General features: G+C 38.6%; 1 protein-coding gene across 1 annotated transcript in view; it reads right to left on the bottom strand.

Annotated features, from left to right (window-relative positions):
• Positions 1 to 26603, bottom strand: part of FAM227B (family with sequence similarity 227 member B) — a 342173-nt gene that overhangs the window by 245321 nt on the left and 70249 nt on the right. The gene's annotated exons all lie outside the window — the stretch shown is intronic.

Genomic DNA, 26603 nt, shown 5'->3' with positions numbered 1-26603 from the left:
AGAAGCGGCTCCCGTCCAGGCATAAACCATCTGTGGACCTTGAGCACCTTTCCCTTCTGCATAGACCTGTGTGGGCCTATTTCGGGAGAATAGGCCCTTGTTGGCAAACTCCAACCATTTCAGCTGTGTGGTGGAAAGGTGGGAGTTTGACGTTTGACATTGCTTTGCCTATTAAACAAGGCCCTCGCCTACCCACAACAGGGACCTAAGGACTGGTAGCTCCACTCAGGTTACCCAGCCACCCATGACATGGGTCCAAAGGTAACTGGTACCTCCAGTCCTTACAACAAAAACCTTGGGTGCCCATGGTCCCTCTGCGGAACCCACCCACCAGCACGCTCTAGGGAACAGAGATGCATTTTCCTCAGGGGGTCGGTTCTCAGCCCCCTGCCTCGTTCACAGCGTGACCCCCTGCTGCAATCAGATATGGGTATATATGCCAATCACCCCTGCTCTTCTAAGACTGTAGGACAGAGCCTGTACCACACACTTGATATCAGCTACCTGGAAACCTGAGCTGAATTCATACAAAAAAACTGAATGGACTCCTAGACTGAAATACCTGGTAACAGCTCTAGCCAGCTGGGGACAGGACACCAGAGCTCCAAAGGCAAAAATAATCAAGCTAGCTCACTCAAGCAACCCATAGGGGTATGCCAAAACAAAACAAAGCAGGAAGCTACGGTACAGTAAGCAAGCATAAACTAATACAATAACTTATAAATGGCTCAGAGACAAGAGTCAATATCAAGCCCCATAAAGAAACAGGCCATGATCACCTCAACAGGTTCTCAAAACAAAGAATCCAGAGATCTTTTAGATGAAAGTACATTCCTGGAATTACCAGATGCAGAATACAAAAGTTTAATATACAGAACCCTTCAAAACATCAGCAAGGAAATGAGGCAATGCACAGAACAAGCCAAGGAACAGACAGATAAAGCAACTGAAGAAATTAGAAAGATTATTCAGAAACATAGTGAAAAGTTTAATAAGCTGGAAAAATCCATAGACAGACAGCAATCAGAAATTCAGAAGATTAACAATAAAATTACAGAATTAGATAACTCAATAGAAAGTCAGAGGAGCAGAATTGAGCAAGTAGAAGCTAGAATTTCTGAACTCAAAGATAAATCACTTGGCACTAATATATTTGAAGAAAAATCAGATAAAAGAATATAAAGAAATGAAGAAATCTTAAGACTCATGAGGGACTCTGTCAAGAGAAATAACCTATGAGTGATAGGAGTACCAGAACAGGGAGGGATAACAGAAAATACAGAGAAAATTGTTGAGGATTTGTTGGCAGAAAACTTCCCTTATATTGTGAAAGATGAGAAGGTATCTATCCAAGTTGCTCCTTGAACTCCACATAAGGTAGATCTTAAAAGAAAGTCACCAAGACACATTATAATCAAGCTTGCCAAAACCAAAGATAAAGAGATAATTGTAAGAGCAGCGAGGGATAAAAGAAAAGTCACCTACAAAGGACAGCCAATAACAATAAGCTCAGACTACTCAGTAGAAACCATGCAGGTAAGAAGGCAATGGGATGACATATTTAAAAAACTGAAGGAAAAAAACTGCCTGCCAAGAAACATATATCCATCAAAACTGTCTCTTAAATATGAGGGTGAAATTAAGACACTTCCAGACAAACACAAGTTGAGGGAATTCTAAAAAACCAAACCAAAACTACAAGAAATACTAAAGGGAGTTCTTTGGTTAGAAAATCAATAATATCAGGTATCAAGCCAAGACTAGAACACTGGGAAGAGCAACCGGAAGTCAACCCAGACAGGGAAATCCAAAAAAACAAAGCAAGATTAAAAAAAAAAAAAAAAAAAGCCCAACACAGGGTAATGGTCATGTTATTATATAAAAGAAGACAACATTAAAATAATAAAGAACGACTAAGAAATGTTAGCACCACCACAAGAAATGTAATTATACACATGCCATATGGAGAGGAACATACGGTGAAACAAAGAAATAAAATTTTAGTTTTAAATTTAGAAAAATAGGGGTAAATAATAGGGTAACCACAAAGGAGACAAACTATCCTACTCATCAAAATAAAATACAAGGGAAAAATACTGACTCAGCAGAAACAAAATCAACAACAACAAATATGAGGAAAAGAAAATATATAAAGAAAATCTACTCAGCACATAAAATCAAGTGGGAAAAAGAAACTGTCAACACACAAAAAAAGACATCAAAATGATAGCACTAAATTCATACCTATCCATAATTACCATGAATGTAAATGGACTAAATGCACCAATAAAGAGACAGAGAGTGGCAGAATGGATTAAAAAACAAGATCTGTCTATATGCTGCCTACAAGAGACACACCTTAGACTCAGACACACAAACAAACTAAAACTCAAAGTATGGAAAAAAATATATCAAGTAAACAACAATAAAAAAAGAGCAGGAGTGGCAATATTAACTACTGACAAAATAGACTTTAAAGTTAAATCTATCAGAAGGATAAGGAAGGACACTATAAAATGATTAAAGGGGCAATACACCAAGAAGATATAACCACATTAAATATTTATGCACCCAATGACAGGCCTGCAAGATACATAAAACAAACTCTATCAGCATTGAAAAGTGAGATACACAGCTCCACAATAATAGTAGGAGACTTCAACACACCACTTTCGGTGAAGGACAGGACATCCAGAAAGACGCTCAATAAAGACACGGAAGATCTAAATGCCACAATCAACCAACTTGACCTCGTAGACATATACAGAACACTCCACCCAAAAGCAACCAAGTATACTTTCTTTTCTAGTGCACATGGAACATTCTCTAGAATAGACCACATATTAGGTCATAAAGCAAGCCTTAGCAGAATCCAAAACACTGAAATATTACAAAGCATCTTCTCTGACCATAAGGCCATAAAAGTGGAAATCAATAACAGAAAAAGCAGGGAAAAGAAATCAAACACTCCGAAACTAAACAATACCCTGCTCAAAAAAGACTGGATTATAGAAGACATTAAGGATGGAATAAATTCATAGAATCCAATGAGAATGAAAACACTTCCTATCAGAACCTTTGGAACACAGCAAAAGTGGTGCTCAGAGGCCAATTTATATCAATAAATGCACACATCCAAAAAGACGAAAGGGCCAAAATCAAAGAATTATCCCTACAACTTGAACAAATAGAAAGAGAGCAACAAAAGAAACCCACAGGCACCAGAAGAAAGCAAATAATAAAAATTAGAGCTGAACAAAATGAAATAAAAAATAAAAAAAAAAACAATTGAAAGAATTAACAAAGCCAAAAGCTGGTTTTTTGGAAAAAATCAACAAAATTGATAAACCACTGGCCAAACTGACAAAAAAAAAAAAAAAAAAAAAACAGGAGAGGAAGCAGATAACCCGAATAAGAAATGAGATGGGCGATATTACCACAGACCCACCTGAAATTAAAAGAAACATATCAGATTACTATGAAAAACTATACTCAAACAAATTTGAAAACCTAGAAAAAATGGGTGAATTCCTAGAAACACACTACCTACCTAAACTAACACACACAGAGGCAGAACAACTAAATAGACCCATAACAAAAGAAGAGATTGAAAAGGTAATCGAAAAACTCCCAACAAAAAAAAGCCCTGGTCCGGACAGCTTCACTGCAGAGTTCTACCAAACTTTCAGAGAAGAGTTAACACCACTACTACTAAAGGTATTTCAAAGCATAGAAAAGGATAGAATACTACCAAACTCATTCTATGAAGCCACCATACGCTTGATACTAAAACCAGGTAAAGATACCACAAGAAAAGAAAATTATAGACCTATATCCCTCATGAATGTAGATACAAAAATCCTCAAATAATTCTAGCCAATGGAATTCAACAACATATCAAAAAAAAATTCACCATGACCAAGTGGGATTCATACCAGGTATGCAGGCAATCTTCAACAGTTAATGTAATCCACCACATAAATAAAACAAAAGACAAGAATCACATGATTTTATCAATTGATGCAGAAAAGGCAGTTGACAAAGTTCAACACCCATTCATGCTAAAAACTCTCAAAAAATAGGAATAGAAGGAAAATTCCTCAACATAATAAAGGGCATTTATACAAAGCCAACAGCCAACATCACCCTAAATGGAGAGAACCTGAAAGCATTCCCCTTGAGATCGGGAACCAGACAAGGATGCCCTTTATCACCACTCTTATTCAACACTGTGCTGGAGGTCCTAGCCAGAGCAATTAGGCTAGATAAAGAAATAAAGGGCATCCAGGTTGGCAAGGAAAAAGTAAAAGTATCTCTATTTGGAGATGACATGATCTTATACACAGAAAACCCTAAGGAATCCTTAAGAAAACTACTGAAACTAATAGAAGAGTTCAGCAGAGTATTGGGATACAAGATAAACATACAAAAATCAGTTGAATTCCTCTACACCAACAAAAAGAACATCAAAGAGGAAATCACCAAATCAATACTGTTGACAGTAGCCCCCAAGAAGATAAAATACTTAGGAATAAATCTTGCCAGAGATATAAGAGACTTATACAAAGAAAACTACAATACACTTCTGCAAGAAACCAAAATAGACCTACATAAGTTTAAAAACATACCTTGCTCATAGATAGGAAGAGTTAACATTATAAAAATATCTGTTCTACCAAAAGCAATCTATACATTTAATGCAATTCTAATCCAAATTCCAATGACATCCTTTAATGAGATGGAGAAACAAGTCACCAACTTCATATGGAAGGGAAAGAGGGCCCGGATAAATAAAGCATTACTGAAAAAGAAGAACAAAGTGGGAAGCCTCACTTTACCTGATTTTAGAACCTATTATACTGCCACAGTAGTCAAAACAGCCTCGTACTGGTACAACAACAGATACATAGACAAATGGAACAGAATTAAGAATCCAGACATAAATCCATCCACATATGAGCAGTCGATATTTGATAAAGGCCCCAAAACAGTTAAATGGGGAAAAGACAGTCTTTTTAACAAATGGGGCTAGCATAACTGGATATTACCTGTAAAAAAATGAAACAAGACCCATACCTCACTCCATGCACAAAAACTAACTCAAAGTCGATCAAAGACCTACATATAAAATCTAAAACGATAAAGATCATGGAAGAAAAAATAGGGACAATGTTAGGAGCCCTCATACATGGCATAAACAGTATATAAAACATTATAATGTAGAAGAAAAACTAGATAACTGGGAGTTCCTAAAAATCAAACACCTATGCTCATCCAAAGAATTCACCAAAAGATTAAAAAGACTACCTTCAGACTGGGAAAAAGTTTTTAGCTATGACATTTCTGATCAGCGCCTGATCTCTATAAAATCTACATGATACTGCAAAAACTCAACTACAAAAGGACACATAACCCAGTTAAAAAATGGGCAAAAGATATGAATAGACACTTCACTAAAGAAGACATTCAGGTAGCTAACAGATATATGAGGAAGTGTTCACGATCATTAGCCATTAGAGAAATGCTGATCAAAACTACAATGAGAGTTCATCTCACTCGCTGGCATTAATCCAGAAAACACAAAACAATATATGTTGGAGAGGCTGTGGAGAGATTGAAACACTTCTACACTGCTGGTGGGAATGTAAAATGGTACAACCACTTTGGAAATCGATTTGGCGCTTCCTTAAAAAGCTGGAACTAGAACTAGCATACGATCCAGCAATCCCACTCCTTGGAATATATCCTAGAGAAATAAGAGCCTTTACATGAACAGATATACACACACCCATGTTTACTGCAGCACTGTTTACAATAGCAAAAATATGGAAGCAACCAAGGTGCCCATCAGTGGATGAATGGATAAATAAATTATGGTATATTCACACAATGGAATACTACCCATCCATAAAGAGCTGTGATGAATCTGTGAAACATCTCACAACATGGAGGAATCTGGAAGGCATTATGCTGAGTGAAATTAGTCAGTTCCAAAAGGACAAATATTGTATAAGACCACTGTTATAAGAACTTGAAAAATAGTTTAAACTGAGAAGAAAACATTCTTTTGTGGTTACGAGACGGGGGAGGGAGGGTAGGACAGTGGTATTCACTAATCAGATAGAAGATAAGAACTACTTTAGGTGAAGGGAAGGAGAACACACAATACAGGCAAGGTCAGCACAATTGGACTAAACCAAAAGCAAAAAAGTTTCCTGAATAAATCGAATGCTTCGAAGGCCAGTGTAGCAGGGGCAGGGGTCTGGCGACCATGGTTTCAGGGGACATCTAAGCCAATTGGCATAATAAAATCTATTAAGAAAACATTCTGCAACCCACTTTGAAGAGTGGCATCTGGGGTCTTAAATGCTAGCAAGCAGCCACCTAAGATGCATCAGTTGGTCTCAACCCACCTGGATCAAAGGAGAATGAAGAACACCAAGGACACAAGGTGATTAGGAGCCCAAGAGACAGAAAGGGCCACATGAACCAGCTACTACATCATCCTGAGACCAGAAGAACTAGATGGTGCCCGGCTACAACCAATGACTTGCCCTGACAGGGAACACAACAGAGAACCCCTGAGGAAGCAGGAGAGCAGTGGGATGGAGACCCCAAATTCTCATAAGACCAGACTTAATGGTCTGACTGAGACTAGAAGGACCCCGGTGGTCATGGCCCCCAGACCTTCTGTTGGCCCAGGACAGGAACCATTTTCGAAGCCAACTCTTCAGACATGGATTGGACTGGACAATGAGTTGGAGAGGGATGCTGGTGAGGAGTTAGCTTCTTGGATCAGGTGGACACTTGAGGCTATGTTGGCATCTTCTGCCTGGAGGGAAGATAAGAGGGTGGAGGTGGTTAGAAGCCGGCGAAATGGACACGAAAAGGGAGAGTGGAGGGAGAGAGCGAGCGGGCTGTCTCGTTGGGGGGAGAGTAATTGGGAGTATGTTGCAAGGTGTATGTGGGTTTTTGTGTGAGAGACTGACCTGATTTGTAAACTTTCACTTAAAGCACAATAAAAATTTTTTTTAAAAAAGAATGTTTATGTATATATACATTTTTAGACATAATGCTATTGCATTAGGGGCTACAGTAGAGTGTAAACACATCTTTTACTTGCACTGGCAAACCAAAAAATTTGTGTGATTTGCTTTACTGCTATATTTGCATTATTTTGGAGGAACCAAACCCTTAATATCTCTGTGGTATGCCTGTATTGTGTGTTGTCTTTCCCTTCATCAAAGTTACCAGTTGACTACTATATGGTTTTAGGTTTTATATTTGGGTCTAGTATACATCTTATATTAAATTTTGTATACAGTGCCAGGTATAGATGAAGGTTCATTTTCTTTTTTACTTTCTTTTCTTCCCCTCTCCTTATCTTTCTTCTTTCCACCCACTTTCTTTTATCTTCCCCTCTCACTCTCTCCTTTCACATATGGATGCCCAATAGATCAGCACAAATTATTGGGTAGGCTGTCTTTTTCTGTAATATTGTCTTTGTACCTTTAGTGAAAATCGCTTGGTCATGTATGCGCAGGTATATTTCTGGACTTTCCACTTCTGACCCATTGATCTATATATTTAACCTTTTGTAAACACCACAATGTCTTAATAACAGTAGCTTTATAGTAGTCTTGAGGTCAAACAGTGTGAATTTTCCAACTTGTTCTTTTTCAAAATAATTTTGGCTATTCTTGCTTTTTGACCTTTTCATATAAATATTAGAATCGGCTTGTCAATTTCTTAAAAATACTGCTGAAATTCTGATTGGAATTGCATCAATCTATAAATAACTTTGGCGAGAATTTACATCTTAACAATATTGAGTCTTCCAATCCAGGAACATAGTTTAGCACTCAATTAATTTAAATCTTCTTTGATTTTTTCATCAGTGTTTTATAATTTTCATCATACAGAGATTGCATATATTTTACTAGGTTTAAACCTATTTCTTATCTTTTCTTGTGTCATTGTGGTCGACACTTTGTTTTTAGACCTCAATTTCCAATTCCTAGATTGTATCATATGCATACAACTGATTTTTGTATATTGAACAAGAGTACTGTAACCTTGCTAAACACTTATTAATTTTAACAGCATTTACGGAAATTCTTTGGGACATTTTTCCTTAGACAATCATGCTGCTGAGTTGAAAGGCTTTTTGAGTAGAAACTCATAATATACTACAGTAAAACCTGGGAAGGCCGGAAATTGTGTAAGGCAGAAACCTAGTAGAGAAAGAAAACTCAAAAATTTTTCCCTAAAAGGAGTGATAAAAAAGTGGTAAGGCTGTACCTTGTCAAAGGTGAAAAACTTGCAAGACCACGAAGGACAAGTCAGTCCCTTCAAGTCCTGGCTCTCGCAAGTTTCACTGTACAGGTAGTCCTCTACTTATGACATCTTTGACTTATAAAGAACCGCACTGATGACCATCTTTTTTCAACTTTATTGTCTTTTAAGTGAAAGTTTACAGCACAAATTAGTTCTCATTCAGAAATATATACAAAAATTACTTTGTGACCTTGCTTGCAATTCTCACAATATGTCAGCATGCTTCCCCTTTCCCTTTACACCCCGGGTTCCCCTTGTCCATCTATCCAGGTTTCCTATCCTGTCCTTCATTCTCGTCTTTGCCTTTGGGCAAGTGTTGCCCATTTGGTCTTGTATACTTTATTGAACTAAGAAGCACGTTCCTCACTGTGTTACTGGTTGTTTTATAAGCCTGTCTTAGGTTGGGTTCTCTAGAGAAGCAAAATCAGTAAAGCGTATAAATACATATATGTATATCAAGGAAATGGCTCATGCGGTTGTAGGAGCTGAAACATCCTAAGTCCCTGAATCAGGATAGAGGCCACAGGGGCTGGTGAACCCAAGATCAGCAGGTCCACAAACAGGGTCTTCCTCATAGGCCGTGAAAATTGACGAATCCCAATACTGACAGGCAAGATCACAGGTAAACTGCTAGTTTAAATCCCAAGAACTGGAAGTCGGATGAGCAGGTGGCTGCATGCAGGACCCAGGGCAGGCAAAACCAGAATGTCAGCTTATATTCGGATGCAGGCCATATGCCCAAGGAAACTCCCTTTCAACTGACTGGCGACTCACAGCAGATCTCACCATGGGGGTGATCACATAGCAACAGGGAAGTGATCGCAACATTATACAACTGCCAGAATACTGGAAATCATGGCCAAGTTGACACACAATCTTAACCATCACAAGGCCTATCTAATCTTTGGCTGAAAGGTGGACTTTGGGAGTAGCTTCTGTTCTGAGTTAGCTGGGTGTCCAGGGGCCATAGTCTTGGGGGTTCTTCCAGTCTCTGTCAGACTGGTAAGTCTGGTCTTCTTTTTGTGAATTTGAATTTTGTTCTAAATATTTTTTTCCTGCTCTGTCCAGAACTCTTTATCGTGAAACCTGTCAGAGTGGTCGGTGCTGGTAGCCAGGCACCATCTATCTAGTTCTTCTGGGCTTAGGCTTGTGGAGGCTGTGGTTCATGTGGTCCATTAGTCTTTTGGACTGGTATTTTCCTTGTGTCTTTGGTTTTCTTCATTCTCCTTTGCTCCAAACATGATGGGACCAATAGATGTATCTTAGATTGCTATTCACAAGCTTGTAAGACCCCAGGTGCTACTCACCAAAGGAGAATGTAGAACATTTTATGAACTGTGTTATGCCACTGACCTAGATGATCCATGAGACCATGGTCCCCAGCCCTCACGCCAGTAACTTGGTCCCTCAAGGTGTTTCGATGTGTCTAGGAAGCTTCTAAGGACTTACCTTGGTCAAGTTGTGCTGACTTCCCCTATACTGTGTGTTGTTTTTCCTTGCACAAAAGTTAACACTTGTCTATTATCTGGCTAGTGATTTCTCCTCCCTTACTCTCACCTCCCTTGTAACAATGAAAGATTGTTTTCTTCTGTGTGTAAACCATTTCTTGGGTTTTTATAATAGGGATGTCATACAATATTTGTCCTCTTGTGATTAACTTATTTCACTCAGCACAATGCCCTCCAGATTCATCCATGTTGTGTAATGTTTCACGGATTTATCATTGTTCTTTATCATTGCGTAGTATTCCATCGTGTGTATGTACCATAATTTGTTCATTCGTCTGTTGATGGCTGCTTAAGTTGTTTTCACCTTTTTGCTATTGTGAATAATGTTGCAATAAACATGAGTGTGCATATGTCTATTCATGTGACAGCTCTTACTTCTCTAGGATATAGTCCTAGGATTGGGATTGCTGGATCGTATGCTATTTCTACCTTTTAATGGAGGCCATATATTGTTTTCCATAGGAGTTATACCATTTTACACTCCCAGCAATACTGCTTAAGAGTTCCTATCTCCCTGCAACCTCTCCACCATTTATTATTTTCTTTTTGATTACTGTCAATATTGTTGGAGTGGGATGGTATCTCATTATAGTTTTAATTTGTATTTCTCTAATGGCTAATGATCGTGAGCATTTACTCATGTGTCTGTTACCTACCTGAATGTCTTCATTGGTAAAGTGTCTGTTCATATTCTTTGCCCATTTTTTTTATTGGATTATTTTTCTTTTTGTTATGGAAGTGTTAAAAGTATTTTATATTTTTTGGAGGTTAGACCCTTGTTGGATATGTTGTAGCCAAAAATTTTTCCCAGTCTGTAGGTTCTCTTTTTACTCTTTTGGTGAAGTCTTTTGATGAGCACAATATTTAATTTTTAGGAACTCCCACTCATCTAGTTTATCTTCTGGTGTTTGTGCACTGTTAGATATATTTAATCTATGCCATGTATTAGGGCCCCTCAAGTGGTCCCTTTTTTTCTTCTATGGCCTTTACCATTTTAGGTTTTATATTTAGGTCTTTGATCCATTTCAGGTAGTTTTTGAAGTATGGGTCCTGTTTCATTTTTTAACACATGGACATCGAGTTTTGCTGGCACCATTTGTTAAAAAGCCTTTTTCCCTTTTAATGCACTTTGGTCCTTTGTCAAAGCTCAGCTGACCATAGGCCAGTGGATTTACGTCTAGGTTCTTGATTCAGTTCCATTGGAGTACGTGCCTGTTGTTGTACCAGTATCAGGCTGTTTTGATTAGCATGCCGTACAGTAGGTTCTGAAATCAGGTAGTGTGACGCCTCCTACTTAGTTTTTTTTTCAATAATGCTTTGCTTATCTGGGGCCTTTTCCTTTCCATATAAAGTTGATGATTAGTTTTTTCATCTTCTTAAAGCATGCTGTTGGTATTTGGATCAGGATTGCATTATATCTGTAGATTGCTTTGGGTAGAATTGACATTTTCACAATGTTGAGTCTTCTTATACATATGTTTTTCCACTTATGTGGGTCTCTTTTGGAACTGCCAGAAATTCAAGCTGGATTCAGAAGAAAATGTGGAATGAGGGATATCAGTGCTGATGTCAGATGGATCTTGGCTGAAAGTAGAGAATACTAGAAAGATGATTGCCTGTGTTTTATTGACTATGCAAAGGCATTTGACTCTGTGGATCATAACAAATAATGGATAACATTGTGAAGAATGGGAATTCTAGAACATTTAGTTGTGCTCATGAGGAACCTGTACATAGACCGAGAGGCAGTCGTTCGAACAGAATAAGGGAATACTGCATGGTTTAAAGTCAGAAAAGGTATGCGTTTGAGTTGTACCCTTTCACCATACCTATTCAATCTGTATGCTGAGCAAATAATACAAGAAGCTAGACTATATGAAGAAGAGCAGGGCATCAGGATTGGAGGAAGACTCATTAACAACCTGCAATATACAGATGACACAATCTCACTTGCTGAAGGGGAAGAGGTTGAACCACTTACTGATGAAGATCAAAGGCTACAGCCTTCAGTATGAATTACACCTCAACGTAAAGAATACAAAAATCCTCACAACTGGACCAATAAATAACATCAAGATAAACGGAGAAATGATTAAAAAATTGTCAAAGACTTTATTTTACTCGGATCCAAAATCAACATCCAGGTAAGCAACAGTCAAGAAATCAAACAACAGCTTGCATCGGGCAAATCTGTTGCAAAAGACCTCTTTAAAGTGTTAAAAAGCAAAGATGTCACTTTAAAGTCTAAGGTATTTCTGACCCAAGCCATGGTGTTTTCGATTGCATCATATGCATCTGAAAGGTGGATAATGAATAAGGAAGACCAAAGGATTGCCACCTTTGAATTGTGGTGTTGGTGAAGAATATTGAATATACCATGGACTTCTAGGAAACCCTGGTGCCATAGTGGTTAAGTGCGACAGCTGCTATCCAAGAGGTCAGCAGTTCGAATCCGCCAGACGCTCCTTGGAAACTCTATGGGGCAGTTCTACTCTGTCCTATAGGGTCGCTATGAGTCAGAATTGACTCGACAGCACCGGGTTTGGTTTTTTTTTGGTTATGGACTGCTAAAAGAACAAACAAATCTGACTTCGAAGAAGTATAGTCAATGTTCCTTAAAAGCAAGCATGGTGAGACTACATCTCACATACTTTGGACATGTTGTCAGGAGGAATCATAGAAAAAGAGGAAGACCCTCAACGAGAAAGGCTGACACAGTGGTTACAACAATGGGCTCAGGCATAACAACGATTGTGAGGATGGTGCGGGACCCGGCAGTGTTTCATTCTGTTCTACATAGGGTCACTGTGAGTCCAACCAACTCAATGACACTTAACAACAACAATCTTCATTATTTCCTTTCTTCTAGTTCCTGTGGGCTTCTTTTGTTGTTCTCTTTTATTTGGTCTAGTTGTAGAGCTAACATTAAGATTTTGGCCCATTCTTTTTTTTTTTTTTTAATTTTTATTGTGCTTTAAGTGAAAGTTTACAAATCAAGTCAGTCTCTCATACAAAAACTTATATACACCTTGCTACATACTCCCAGTTGCTCTCCTCCTAATGAGACAGCCCACTCCCTCCCTCCACTCTCTCTTTTCCTGTCCATTTTGCCAGCTTCTAAGCCCCTCTAACCTCTCATCTCCACTCCAGGGAGGAGATGCCAACACAGTCTCAAGTGTCCACCTGATCCAAGAAGCTCAATCATTGCCAGCATCCCTCTCTATCCCATTGTCCAGTCCAATCCCTGTCTGAAGAGTTGGCTTTGGGAATGGTTCTCATCCTGGGCCAACAGAAAGTCTGGGGGCCACGACCACCGGGGTCCTTCTAGTCTCAGTCAGACCATTAAGTCTGCTCTTTTTAGGAGAACTTGGGGTCTGCATCCCACTGCTCTCCTGCTCCCTCAGGGGTTCTCTGTTGTGTTCCCTGTCAGGACAGTCATTGATTGTAGCCGGGCACCATCTAGCACTTCTAGTCTCAGGCTGAAGTAGTCTCCGGTTTATGTGGCCTTTTCTGTTTCTTGGGCTCATGATTACCTTGTGTCCTTGGTGTTCTTCATTCTCCTTTGATCCACGTGGGTTGAGACCAATGGATGCATCTTAGATGGCCACTTGCTAGCATTTGAGACCCCAGACGCCACTCTCCAAAGTGGGATGCAGAATGTTAACTTAATAGATTTTATTATGCCAATTGGCTTAGATGTCCCCTGAAACCATGGTCCCCAAAACCCCACCCCTGCTACACTAGCCTTCGAAGCATTCAGTTTATTCAGGAAACTTCTTTGCTTTTGGTTTATTCCAGTTGTGTGGACCTCGCCTATATTGTGTGTTGTCTTTCCCTTCACCTAAAGTAGTTCTTATCTACTATCTAATTAATGAATACCCTTCCCCCACCATCTTCCCTCACCCCTCCCGTAACCATCAAAGAATATTTTCTTCTCTGTTTAAACTATTTCTCGAGTTCTTATAATAGTGGTCTTCTATAATATTTGTCCTTTTGGAACTAATTTCACTCAGCATAATGCCTTCCAGATTCCTCCATGTTATGAAATGTTTCACAGATTCATCACAGCTCTTTATGGATGGGTAGTATTCCATTGTGTGAATATAGTATTCCATTGTGTGAATATACTGTAATTTATTTATCCATTCATCTGTTGATGGGCACCTTGGTTGCTTCCATCTTTTTGCTATTGCAAACAGTGCTGCAATGAACATGGGTGTGCATATATCTATTCATGTAAAGGCTCTTATTTCTCTAGGATATATTCCAAGGAGTGGGATTACTGGATCGTATGGTAGTTCTATTTCTAGCTTTTTAAGGAAGCACCAGATCGTTTCCAAAGTGGTTGTACCATTTTACATTCCCACCAGCAGTGTAGAAGTGTTCCAATCTCTCCACAGCCTCTCCAACATACATTGTTTTGTGTTTTTTGGATTAATGCCAGCCTTCTTAGAGTGAGATGAAATCTCATTGTAGTTTTGATTTGCATTTCTCTAATGGCTAATGATCATGAGCATTTCCTCATGTATCCATTAGCTACCTGAATGTCTTCTTTAGGGAAGTGTCGGTTCATATCTTTTTGCCCATTTTCTAATTGGGTTATTTGTCTTTTTGTAGTTGAGTTTTTGCATTATCATGTAGATTTTAGAAATCAGGTGCTGATCAGGAATGTCATAGCTAAAAACTTTTTCCCAGTCTGTAGGGAACCTTTTGACTCTTTTGGTGAAGTGTGTTTGATTTTTAGGAGCTCCCAGTTATCTAGTTTCTCTTCTGCATTGATGGTAATGTTTTGTATACTGTTTATGCCATGTATGAGGGATCCTAACATTGTCCCTATTTTTTCTTCCATGATCTTTATCGTTTTAGATTTTATATTTAGGTCTTTGATCATTTTGAGCTCGTTTTTGTGCAGGGAATGATATGGGTCTTGTTTCATTTTTTTGCTGATGGATATCCAGTTATGCCAGCACCATTTGCTAAAAAGATTGTCTTTTCCCCATTTAACTGAGTTTGGGACTTCGTCAAATATCAACTGCTCATACGTGGATAGATTTATGTCCTGATTCTCAATTCTGTTCCATTGGTCTATGTATCTGTTGTTGTGCCAGTACCAGGCTATTTTGAAAACTACTGTGGCTGTAAAATAGGTTCTGAAATCATGTAGATTGAAGTCTCCCACTTTGTTCTTTTTTTTTTTTTCAGTAATGCCTTACTTATCCGAGGCCTCTTCCCTTCCATATGAAGTTGGTGACTTGTTTCTCCATCTCATTAAAGAATGTCATTGGAATTTGGATCAGAATTGCATTTAATGTATAGATCGCTTTTGGTAGAATAGACATTTTTATAATGTTAAGTCTTCCTATCCATGAGCAAGGTATGTTTTTCCACTTACGTAGGACTCTTTTGGTTTCTTGCAGAAGTGTATTCTAGTTTTCTTTGTATAAGTCTCTTATATCCCTGGTAAGATTTATTCCTAAGTATTTTATCTTCTTGGGGGCTACTATAGATGGTATTGATTTGGTGATTTCCTCTTCTATGTTCTTTTCGTGGGTGTAGAGGAATTCAACTGATTTTTGTATGTTTATCTTGTATCCCGATACTCTGCTGAACTCTTCTATTAGTTTCAGTAGTTTTTTGGAGGATTCCTTAGGGTTTTCTGTGTATAAGATCATGTCATCTGCAAATAGAGATACTTTTACTTCTTCCTTGCCAATCTGGATGCCCTTTATTTCCTTATCTTGCCTAACTGCTCTGGCTGGGACCTCCAGCACAGTGTTGAAGAAGAGTGGTGATAAAGGGCATCCTTGTCTGGTTCCCGATCTCAAGGGGAATGCTTTCAGGTTCTCTCCATTTAGGGTGATGTTGGCTGTTGGCTTTGTATAAATGCCCTTTATTATGTTGAGGAATTTTCCTTCTATTCCTATTTTTTGAGAGTTTTTAGCATGAATGGGTGTTGAACTTTGTCAACTGCCTTTTCTGCATCAGTTGATAAAATCATGTGATTCTTGTCTTTTGTTTTATTGATATGATAAAAAAAAGATATGATAAAGGTTACATTAATTGTTTCTTTTAAGTTGAACCATCCCTGCCTACCTGGTATGAATCCCACTTGGTCATGGTGAGTTATTTTTTTGATATGTTGTGGAAATCTATTTGCTAGAATTTTGTTGAGGATTTTTGCATCAAGTTCATAAGGGATATAGGTCTGTAATTTTCTTTTTTGGTGGTGTCTTACCTGGTTTTGGTATCAGGGATATGCTGGCTTCATTGAATGAGTTTGGGAGTAGTCCTTCCTTTTCTACGCTCTGAAATACCTTTAGTAGTGGTGGTGTTAACTCTTCTCTGAAAGCTTGGTAGAACTCTGCAGTGAAGCCGTCAGGACCAGGGCTTTTTTTGTTGGGAGTTTTTTTTAATTACCTTTTCAGTCTCTTCTTTTGTTATGGGTTTATTTAGTTGTTCTACCTCGGTTTGCGTTAGTTTAGGTATGTAGTGTGTTTCTAGGAATTCATCCATATCTTCTCCATTTTCAAATTTGTTAGAGTACAATTTTTCATAGTAATCTGATATGTTTCTTTTAATTTCAGTTGGGTCTGTTGTAATATCGCCCATCTCATTTCTTCTTCGGGTTAGGTGTTTCCTCTCCTGTTTTTCTTTTGTCAGTTTGGCCAGTGGTTTATCAATTTTGTTGATTTTTTCAAAGGACCAGCTTTTGGTCTTGTTAATTCTTTCAATTGTTTTTCTGTTTTCTATTTCATTTAGTTCTGCTCTGTTATTATCTGTTTTCTTCTGTGCCTGAGGGTTTCTTTTGTTGCTCTCTATTTGTTCACGTTGTAAGGACAATTTTTAGATTTTGACCTTTCTTCTTTTTGGATGTGTGCATTTATTTATATAAATTGACCTCTGAGCACTGCTTTTGCCGTGTCCCAAAGGTTCTGATAGGAAGTGTTTTCATTCTCATTGGAGTCCATGAATTTCTTTATTCCATCCTTAATGTCTTCTATAATCCTGTCTTTCTTGAGCAGGGTATTGTTCAGTTTCCAAGTGTTTGATTTCTTTTCCCTGCTTTTTCTGTTATTGATTTCCACTTTCATAGCCTTATGTCAGAGAAAATGCTTTATAATATTTCAATGTTTGGGATTCTGCTAAGGCTTGTTTTATTATCTAATATGTAGTCTATTCTGGAGAATGTTTCATGTGCACTAGAAAAGAAAGTATACTTGCTTGCTGTTGGGTGGAGTGTTCTGTATATGTCTATGAGGTCAGGTTGGTTGATTGTGGCATTTAGATCTTCCGTGTCTTTATTGAGCTTCTTTCTGGATGTTCCGTCCTTCACCGAAAGTGGTGTGTTGAAGTCTCCTACTATTATTGTGGAGCTGTCTATCTCACTTTTCGATGCTGATAGAGTTTGTTTTATGTATCTTGCAGCCTTGTCATTGGGTGCATAAATATTTAATTTGGTTATATCTTCTTGGTATACTGTCCCTTTAATTATTATACAGTGTCCTTCCTTATCCTTTATGATGGATTTAACTTTAAAGTGTATTTTGTCAGTAATTAATATTGCCACTCCTGCTCTTTTTTTATTGTTGTTTGCTTGATATAATTTTTTCCATCCTTTGAATTTTAGTTTCTTTGTGTGTCTAAGTCTAAGGTGTGTTTCTTGTAGGCAGCATATAAAGGGATCATGTTTTTCAGTCCATTCTGCCACTCTCTGTCTCTTTATTGGTGCATTTAGTCCTTTTACATTCATGGAAATTATGGATAGGTATGAATTTAGTGCTATCATTTTGATGTCTTTTTTTGTGTGTTGACAGTTTCTTTTTCCCACTTGATTTTATGTGCTGAGTAGATTATCTTTATATATTGTCCTTTCCTCATATTTGTTGTTGTTGTTTTTCTTCTGCTGAGTCTCTTATTTTTTTTTTTTTTTTTGTATTTTATTTTGATGTGTAGGACAGATGTCTCCTTTGTGGTTACCTTATTATTTACCCCTAAAATTTAAACCTAACTTTTATTTCTTTGTATCGCCTTATCTTCCTCTCCATAGGGAAGATCTATGACTACATTTCTTAGTCCCTCTTTATTGTTTTAATGCTGTCTTCTTTTACATAATAACATCGCTTTTACCCTGTTTTGAGCTTTTTTTTTTTTAATCTTGCTTTGTGTTTTTGATTTCCCTGTCTGGGCTGACTTCTGATTGCTCTGCCCAGTGTTCTTGACTTGGATTGATACCTGATATTATTGATATTCTAACCAAAGAACTTCCTTTAGTATATCTTGTAGTTTTGGTTTGGTTTTTATGAATTCCCTAAACTTCTTTTTATCTGGAAATGTCCTAATTTTGTCTTCATTTTTTAAGAGACAGTTTTGCTGGATATACAATTTTTGGCTGGCAATTTTTTTCCTTCAATTTTTTAAAATAATTCTTTCCATTGCCTTCTTGCCTGCATGGTTTCTGCTGAGTAGTCCAAGCTTATTCTTATTAGCTCTCCTTTGTAGGTGACTTTTTGGTTATTCCTAGGTGCTCTTAAAATTCTCTATCTTTGGTTTTGGCAAGTTTGATTATAATATGTCTTGGTGACTTTGTTTTAAAATCTACCTTATGTGGAGTTCCATGAGCATCTTGGATATGTATCTTCTCATCTTTCCCGATATCAGGGAAGTCTTCTGCCAACAGATCTTCAACAATTCTCTCTGTATTTTCTGTTATCCCTCCCTGTTCTGGTACTACAATCACTCGTAGGTTATTTCTCTTGAATGAGTCCCACAGGATTCTAAAGGTTTCTTCATTTTAAAAAATTTCTTTTATCTGATTTTTCTTCAAATATATTGGTGCCAAGTGCTTTATCTTCAAGTTCAGAAATTCTGCCTTCCACTTGCTCAATTCTGCTCCTCTGACTTTCTTTCGAGTTGTCTACTTCTGTAATTTTATTGTTAATCTTCTGAATTTCTGATTGCTGTCTGTCTATGGATTTTTCCAGTGTATTAAATTTTTCATTATGTTCCTGAATAATCTTTTTAATTTCTTCAATTGCTTTATCTGTGTGTTCTTTGGCTTGTTCTGTGTATTGCCTCATTTCCTTCCTGATGTCTTGAAGGGTTCTGTATATTAATCTTTTGTATTCTACCTCTGGTAATTCCAGGAATGCACTTTCATCTAGAAGATCCCTTGATTCTTTGTTTTGAGAGTTTGTTGAGGTGATCATTGTCTGTTTCTTTATGTGTCTCGATGTTGACTGTTGTCTCTGAGCCATCTATAAGTTATTGTATTAGTTTATTTTCTGTTTGCTTACTGTATTGTAGCTTCTTGTTTGTTTTGTTTTGATATGCCCAAATGGGTTGCCTGAGTGAGCTAGCTTGATTATTTTCGCCTTTGGAGCTCTGACGGCCTGTCCCCAGATGGCTAGAGCTGTTATCAGGCATAGCAGTCTAGGAGTCCATTCACTTTTCTTGTATATGTTCAGCTCAGGTGTCCAGGTAGCTGAACAGAAAATGTGTGGTACAGGCTCTGTCCTACAGTCTTACAGGGGCAAGGGTGACTGGTGTAGTTTACTGGTATCTGGTTGCAACAGGGGGTCACAGTCTGAACAAGGCAGGGGGCTGAGAGTTGTCCCCCACTTTTCTCTCAGGAGAGCATGCCCCTGGTCCCTAGAGTATACAGGTGGGTGGCTTCAGCAGATGGACCATGGGCATCCAGTGTTTTTGGTTCTAAGACTGGGAGGTACCAGCTATGCTTGGACCCTTGTTGTGGGTGGCTGGGTGACCTGACTGGAGCTACCAGTCTTTAGGCCCGTGATCTGGGTAGGTGAGGACACTGTTTAATAGGCAAAGGAATGTCAAACATGAAACACCCACCTCTCTGCCACACAGCTGAAACAGTTGGAGTCTGCCAACAAGGGCTTATTTTCCTGAAATAGGCCCATACATGCCCCAACAGAGGGAAAAGGTACTCAAATTACCTTTTGTGCTTGGACAGGAGCTGCTTCTGTCCAGAGCTCCCTTGGTTAGTAGACCTGGCAAATGATCTCTTCCACCAATTGCAAATTTTTTCCTTCTCCAAGGCCGGGAGGATGGCTCTAGGCGCTCAATAGGGCCTATCTCAGGCCCAGGGAATTCAGCTGCTTATGCCAGCTTAGGGCGGGGGCTTGGGGGGACACGGTAAAATATACGCAAGTACTTAGCTTTTGCCAAGATTGCTGTTCTTCTCTGGTTCCCAAGGTGTAAGTAGGCTGTGTGGCTACTGCTTCTCCCTGAGGAAACTGTGGCCAAACGGTAGTACCTGCCCACCACCGCCGCTCTGGGAATGGCTCCTCTCCACTTCTGAACCGTCTCTTCCTCCCCCTACCCCTCAGTTCGTTTTCTAAGCTTGGCTTTGAAGCTCAGGGCTCCAAGCTTGTCACAAATATACTGGTTTCACTTGTTTTTTTGGGTCTTTGTTATAAAGAGGGCTCGCCATAAGCATCTGTCTGTTCTGCCATCTTGGCTCCACCTCTCTGGCCCATTATTTTTTGATGTGTGTGTTTATTTCTATAAATTCAATTTGACTACTGGCTTTGCTCTGTACCAGAGGTTTTGTTTGGCATGTTTTGTTCTCATTTTCATTTGATTCTAGGAATTTTTTTGAGTCTTTTATTTCTTCTGTTACCTTGTTACCTAGTTGTTTTTAAGCAAGGTGTTATTCAGTTTCCATGTAATTGATATTTTTATGCTTGATCTTTGTGTTACTGATTTCTACTTTTACGGTGTGATCAGAGAGAATGCTTTGCATTATTTTGATGTTTTGGATTTTATTGAGTGTTGCTTTGTGGCCTAAAATGTGGTCTATTCTGGAGAATGATCCATGTGCAATGGAAAATAACGTATACTTTGCTGCTGCTGGGTGGACTGTTCTATATACGTCTGTGAGGTCCAGTTGGTTGATTTTGACCTTTAGATCTTCTGTATCTTTGCTGAGTTTCTTTCATTCTAGATGTTCCATCCTTTACTGAGACTGGTATATCGAAGGCTCCTACTATTATTGCAGAAGTGTCTATTTCTTTTTCTAGTGCTGTTAGTTTGTTTTATATATTTTGGAGTCCTGTTGCTGGCTGTGTAGATATTTATGTCTTCTTGGTGGATATTTCCCTTTAATAATTTTATAATGTCCTTCCTTGTCTTTTATGGTTGATTTTGCCTTAAAGTCTATTTTTTCTGAGATTAGTATTGCCACTCCTGAACTTTTTTGGTTACTGTTTACTTGATACATTTTTATCCATCCTTTGATATTTAATATATTTATGTATTTGTGGCTAAGTTGTGTCTCTTATAGACAGCATATTCATGGGTCTTTTTTTTTAAAATCCATTCTGCCACTCTCTCTTTACCGCTGCATTTAAGCCATTTACATTCAGTGAGATTATTGATAGGTTTGAGTTTATTGTTGTTCATTTTTTTTTTTTTTTTCTGCTGCTTATTTTTCTTTGTTCTCCTTACTTTCCTGTGCAGAGCTCCTTTTCTTTGTGGATTTCCTTTTCTTTTGTTATTATAAATTTTGTGTTTACTGAGTCTTTATGCTTTTCTTCTTTTTTATTCTGATGAGTGGGTTTGTTAACTTTCTTTGTGCTTACCTTGAAATTTACCCTTATCTTCCTAGGCTTATACCAGTCTTTTATTACTTGATATTACTTGACATTCTCTCCATTTGTAAGCTCTATACTTACACAATTTATTCCCTCTTTTATTGTTTTAACATTGTCTTCATTAACAGATTGACCTCTCTGCTTCCCTTTTCACGTCTTTTAGCTTTGTTTTGTTATTGAGTGTTCTTTACCTAGATTGGTATCTGGTGGATGCTGTCCTGCGTACTAGACTCCAGTTGTTGTCTGATGTCATTGGCTCTCTAATCAAAGGACACCCTGTAATATTACTTGTATATTTGGTTTGTTTTCTATGAATTCTCTTAATTTCTGTTTATCTGGAAATGTCTTAATTTTGCAATGGTATTTGAGAGAGTTTGGGAGGATATATTATTCTTGGTTCACCGTTTTGTTTTGTTTTCTCAAGGTTATATATATGTCATCCCATTGCCTTCTTGCCTGCATAGTGTTTGTCAAGTAATCAGAGTTTAGCCTTATTGTTTCCCCTTTGTAAATGACTTTTGCTTTTCTCGAGTTGCTGAGGATTCTTTCTTTTTGTTTTAGCAAGTGTGATTATGATATGTCTTGGTGACTTTCTTTTGGGGTCTGTCATAGATTGAATTATGTCCCCCCAAAACTGTGTGTATCAGCTTGGTTAGGCCATGATTCCTGGTATTCTGTGGTTGTCCATTTTGTGATTGTAATTTTATGTTAAGGGGGTTAAGGTGGGATTGTAACACCACCATTACTCAGGTCACCTCCCTGATCCAATGTAAAGGGAGTTTCCCTGGAATGTGGCCTACACCACCTTTTATCTCTTAAGAGATAAAAGGAAAGAGGAGCAAGCAGAGAGTTGGGGACCTCATACCCCCAAGAAAGCAGTGCCAGGAGCAGAGCACATTATTTGGACCTGGGTTCCTGTGCAAAGAAGCTCCTAGTGTGGGGAAGATTGATAAGAAGGCCAACAGAGAGAGAAAGACTTCCCCTGGAGCTGACACCCTGAGTTTGGACTTTTCGCCTACTTTACTGTGAGAAAGTAAACTCTTTGTTAAAGCCATCCACTTGTGGTATTTCTATTATAGCAGCATTAGATAACCAAGACAGGGTCTATCCTGTATGGGGTTTGTTGAGCTTCTTGGATGGTCAGCTTTTCATCTTTCATGATATTTGGGAAATTTTCTGCCAGCAAATCTTCAGTCTTCTCTGTGTTTTCCATTTTCTCCACCTGTTCTAGAAATCTGATCATGTGCAAATTTTTGCTCTTGATTGTGTCCCACAGTTTTTAGGTTTTCCTTCATTCTGTTTTCTGGTTTTTCCTCAAAGTGGCATCCACGAATTTGTCCCAATCTCACTGATTATGTCTTCCATTTTTTCAAATTTGATTCTAAGACTTTCTATTGAGTTGTCCATTTCTGTAATTTTGTTTCTCTTTTAGAGTTCTAGTTGCTGTTTTTGTATGATTTCTAATGGCTTATTTATTTTGATGTTTTGTTCTTGCATTATTTTCCTGAATTCTTCTATTGCTTTGTCTGTGTTTTCCTTGACTTTGCCTATATTTTCATTGGTTTCATCTGTTTTCCATGATTTTTTCTATTTTTTCCCTTGGATTCATTTGTGTTCTCCTTGATCTCTTTCCTTATCTCTTTGAAAACCATAAATATTAGCCTTCTAATTCCATATCATGAAGCCCTGGTGGCAAAGTGGTTAAGAGCTCAGGCTGCTGACCAAAAGATCAACAGTTTGAATCCACCAGCCACTTCCTAGAAACCCTATGGGGCAGTTCTACTCTGTCATTTAGGGTCATCGTGAGTCAGAATTGACTTGACACCACACAACACAACGATTCCATATCAAGTAGTCCCAATGCCTTTTCTTCCACTGGAATGTCATCTGATTCACTATTTTGGTCACTTGCTGAAGCCATCTTGTTCTGTTTTTTTTTTTTTTTTTTAATATGTTTTATATCTTCTGCTGTCTCTGAGACATTAAGTATTATATTCTTCCTTTATTGTTTGTTCATTTTCTTCATCCTACTTTTTGTTTTGTTTGATATGTTAGGCTGGCTCCCTAGCCAAGCAGCATGGTGTGACCCATCAGGAAGTGGTGGGAGGGGCATATGGGGCTGGATAGGAGGGAGAAAGGAAAAGGAAAAATGGCACTGTGGGAGCAAGCTGGTGGGATCAGGGTGGACCCAGGGTGGTAACAGGCTGGTGGCTCTCTAGCCAACTAGCGCAGCATGGCCTGGCAAGAAAGGGTTGAAGTGGCATATATGGTTAGTGGGAGGGAGAAAGAAAAGGAAGAAAGGGGGAAAAAAGAAAAAAAAATGGTGTGGGGGAGCTGGTGGGTGTGGGTTGGGGTGGTGGTGGGCAGGTGGATCTCTAGCCAAGCAGTGAGGTGTGGCCTGTCGGGAAGTGGTGGGGATGGCGTACGGAGCTAGGTGGGAGGGAGAAAGAAGGGGAAGAAAAAATAAAATGGTGCAGTGGGGATGGGATGAACCCAAGGTAGCAGCAGGCTGATGGCTCTCTAGCTGAGCAGTGTGGTGTGACCCATCAGGAGGGGGTGGAGGTGGTGTACAGGGATAAGTGGGAGGGAGAAAGAAAAGGAAAGGAAAAAATGGTACAGCAGGAGCCAGTTGGTCGGGGTGGTGACAGGTCAGTGGCTCTCTAGCTGAGCAGCATGGCGTGGCCCACTGGGAAGGGATGGGGTTGGTGTATGGGGCAGAAGGGTGAGGGATGGGAAAGCATATTTCTCTGGTTATTAGGTGCTCTGTCTCCTGTTGGAAACTCTGTAAAGTTGCCTTCCCACACTCCCTGTCCGGTGTCCTTGTTGGCTGTGTTCCAAGATGGTGATGCCCTGCTGTATTAGTTGGCTAGGGACCTCCACTCCATATCTCTCCTTATTCTCAGTTTTCTTTTCTTTTTCCATTAGGTGTTTCATCTAGTTTTTTATCCCTTCATTTGGTGCTTAGGGTTCCAGGATTGATGTTAGTATGTGTTTTACTTAATTTTTTGGGTCTTTGCTGCAAACAGTCAGCATGGTGCATCTGTCTACGGTGCCACATTGGCTCCACCTCCCCCCCTTTTTTTTACATCTTCACTCACAGATGCTCAATTTTATGATTTACTGTTCAAAACACTGCCATATAGCAGGCTATGTCCTGGTCTACAGTGAAGTCGGTATTAGAAGTCATAATGGATGGAAAGTTGGGCAATGTTCAACTCTGGTGATATACTACAATTGGACTGCACACGTATCCAACAGCTGTCAGGACTCCAGCTTCATTGTTATGACACTGATGCCAACTTTGCTGTAGTCCAGGCTTATGGCATAACTTTATTCAGCATTTCATACTGTAAGAAGCATCAGTTGTTAATTTGAAATGAAGTATTCAATTAAAGTAGAAGTGATTTATGACAGAGTTGTCAGAATGGAACCATGCTGTAAGGCAGAGACTACCTGTATTAGCAATTAAATTGTACTGGTTTCCATGACAGTATGAATAAAATCATTATGGTTAACTATTTAGTCTTGATAAAATGGACCCCAAGATACAATGTCTGTGTTTCCCATTCATCTGAGAAAGTAGTGCAGCTTGGAATAGGAATTTATCTCACAAAACTGAAATATTCTAGGAGTGACTCTATTCTCACACAATGCTGGTAAAAGTGTGTTGGCATCTCACCACACTTATTTGACAGATTAGGGACCTAACCAACCAAAAAAACCAAACCTGTTGCTGTTGGGTTGATGCCGACCCATAGCGACCCCAGAGGACAGAGTAGAACTGCTCCATAGGATTTGAACTGCTGACCTTTTGGTTATCAGCTGAGCTCTTAACCACTGTGCCATCATGACTCCTGGAGACTTAAGAGGCCATGTTAATGATCTAGTTCAGTGGCTTCTTATTTTTTAAGCAATGAACCCTCTTAAAAAGGAAATCTTAGGTGAACAATGAACAAAACAGATGGAGGAACTGTTCTCATTAAATCATAGAATAGTGGTTCCTAGTTTTACAGGCTCAGCTTCAATTTGGCTGGATCCCTAAGTTGTCCCCTCTCTTCCCTAGAACATGAGCAGAACACTGATCCAGCTGAGTAATCTACTGCCACTCAAAAATGTCAAAAAGCATAAGGAAATATTATTAAAAGCCATGCTAGGAATTATTAAATTTTAATTTCAGAAATCTTGTAGTTTCTAGAGAATATTTTGATTAAATACAAAGAAGTTCCAATTTCTCGTGATTCCAAGGACAATTCTAAAATGTCACCAATATTTTTGTGTCAAATCTGTGTTTTTTCAAAATAATAAGATGCTATTAGGGTGTGACAAAAGAGTTAGTAGGAACATTGTTAGATTATGTTTCCTTTAAAAACTTATCATAAATGATCCTAACAGATTGAAGTGAGAAAGTAATGCTTCCTACTATTATTGTAGGGAAACATATAGTCAGAATCCAGACCTAGAAAAAGAAATTTAAGGTAATCAAACTCTTCTGTGTGAATCCTTTCACAATTTTCCCAAGGTGACTAGTTTTGTGGAATTGATACCATTTTCCATGCCTGTTTTAGCTCCTAACAATATCAGAAATACAGGATGAATACTCCTACCTAGAGTTATATTAATGATTCTAAAATAAAGCACTAACTCAATGGTTTATACAAAATTGGTAACACCCATTCCTTCATGCTATGAAATTTCTGTGAGAATTATTAATCAGTTTTCTGTGGGTAATTTGAGCTGGGGAAGGGTGGGGAGCTGACTGCATTTTGGGGCATCCTTAAAAGTGTGGTATACTGTTTACACTGGGATCCCCTGAGTTGCTGTATTTTTCATTAGTCAAGGATCCAGAGGCGACAGGGCAGTCACTGAAATTCTTCACTTGTTCAAGGTTCAGTTATTATCAAACTTAACACTCACGTACAGATTATTTTTCTTTTATCATTATGATTTTTCTTTGCTTACAGATATTATTTCCCATATATGCCCTCTTTTTAATCATAATCACAGTTCTCACCCTCCCGAATCAAGTGAACACACTCTCTTCATCCAATCTGCAGACTCTTTTCCAAATGGAACCTTCTTCAACGTCACTGAATGCAGTGGATTTTCTGTTTACCAGCACATTATAACTCATTGCCATCGA

This window comes from Elephas maximus, chromosome 10 (genome assembly GCF_024166365.1).
Source record: "Elephas maximus indicus isolate mEleMax1 chromosome 10, mEleMax1 primary haplotype, whole genome shotgun sequence".
Classification (NCBI taxonomy): domain Eukaryota; kingdom Metazoa; phylum Chordata; class Mammalia; order Proboscidea; family Elephantidae; genus Elephas; species Elephas maximus.
This window is presented reverse-complemented; position numbering and strand designations above follow the sequence as displayed.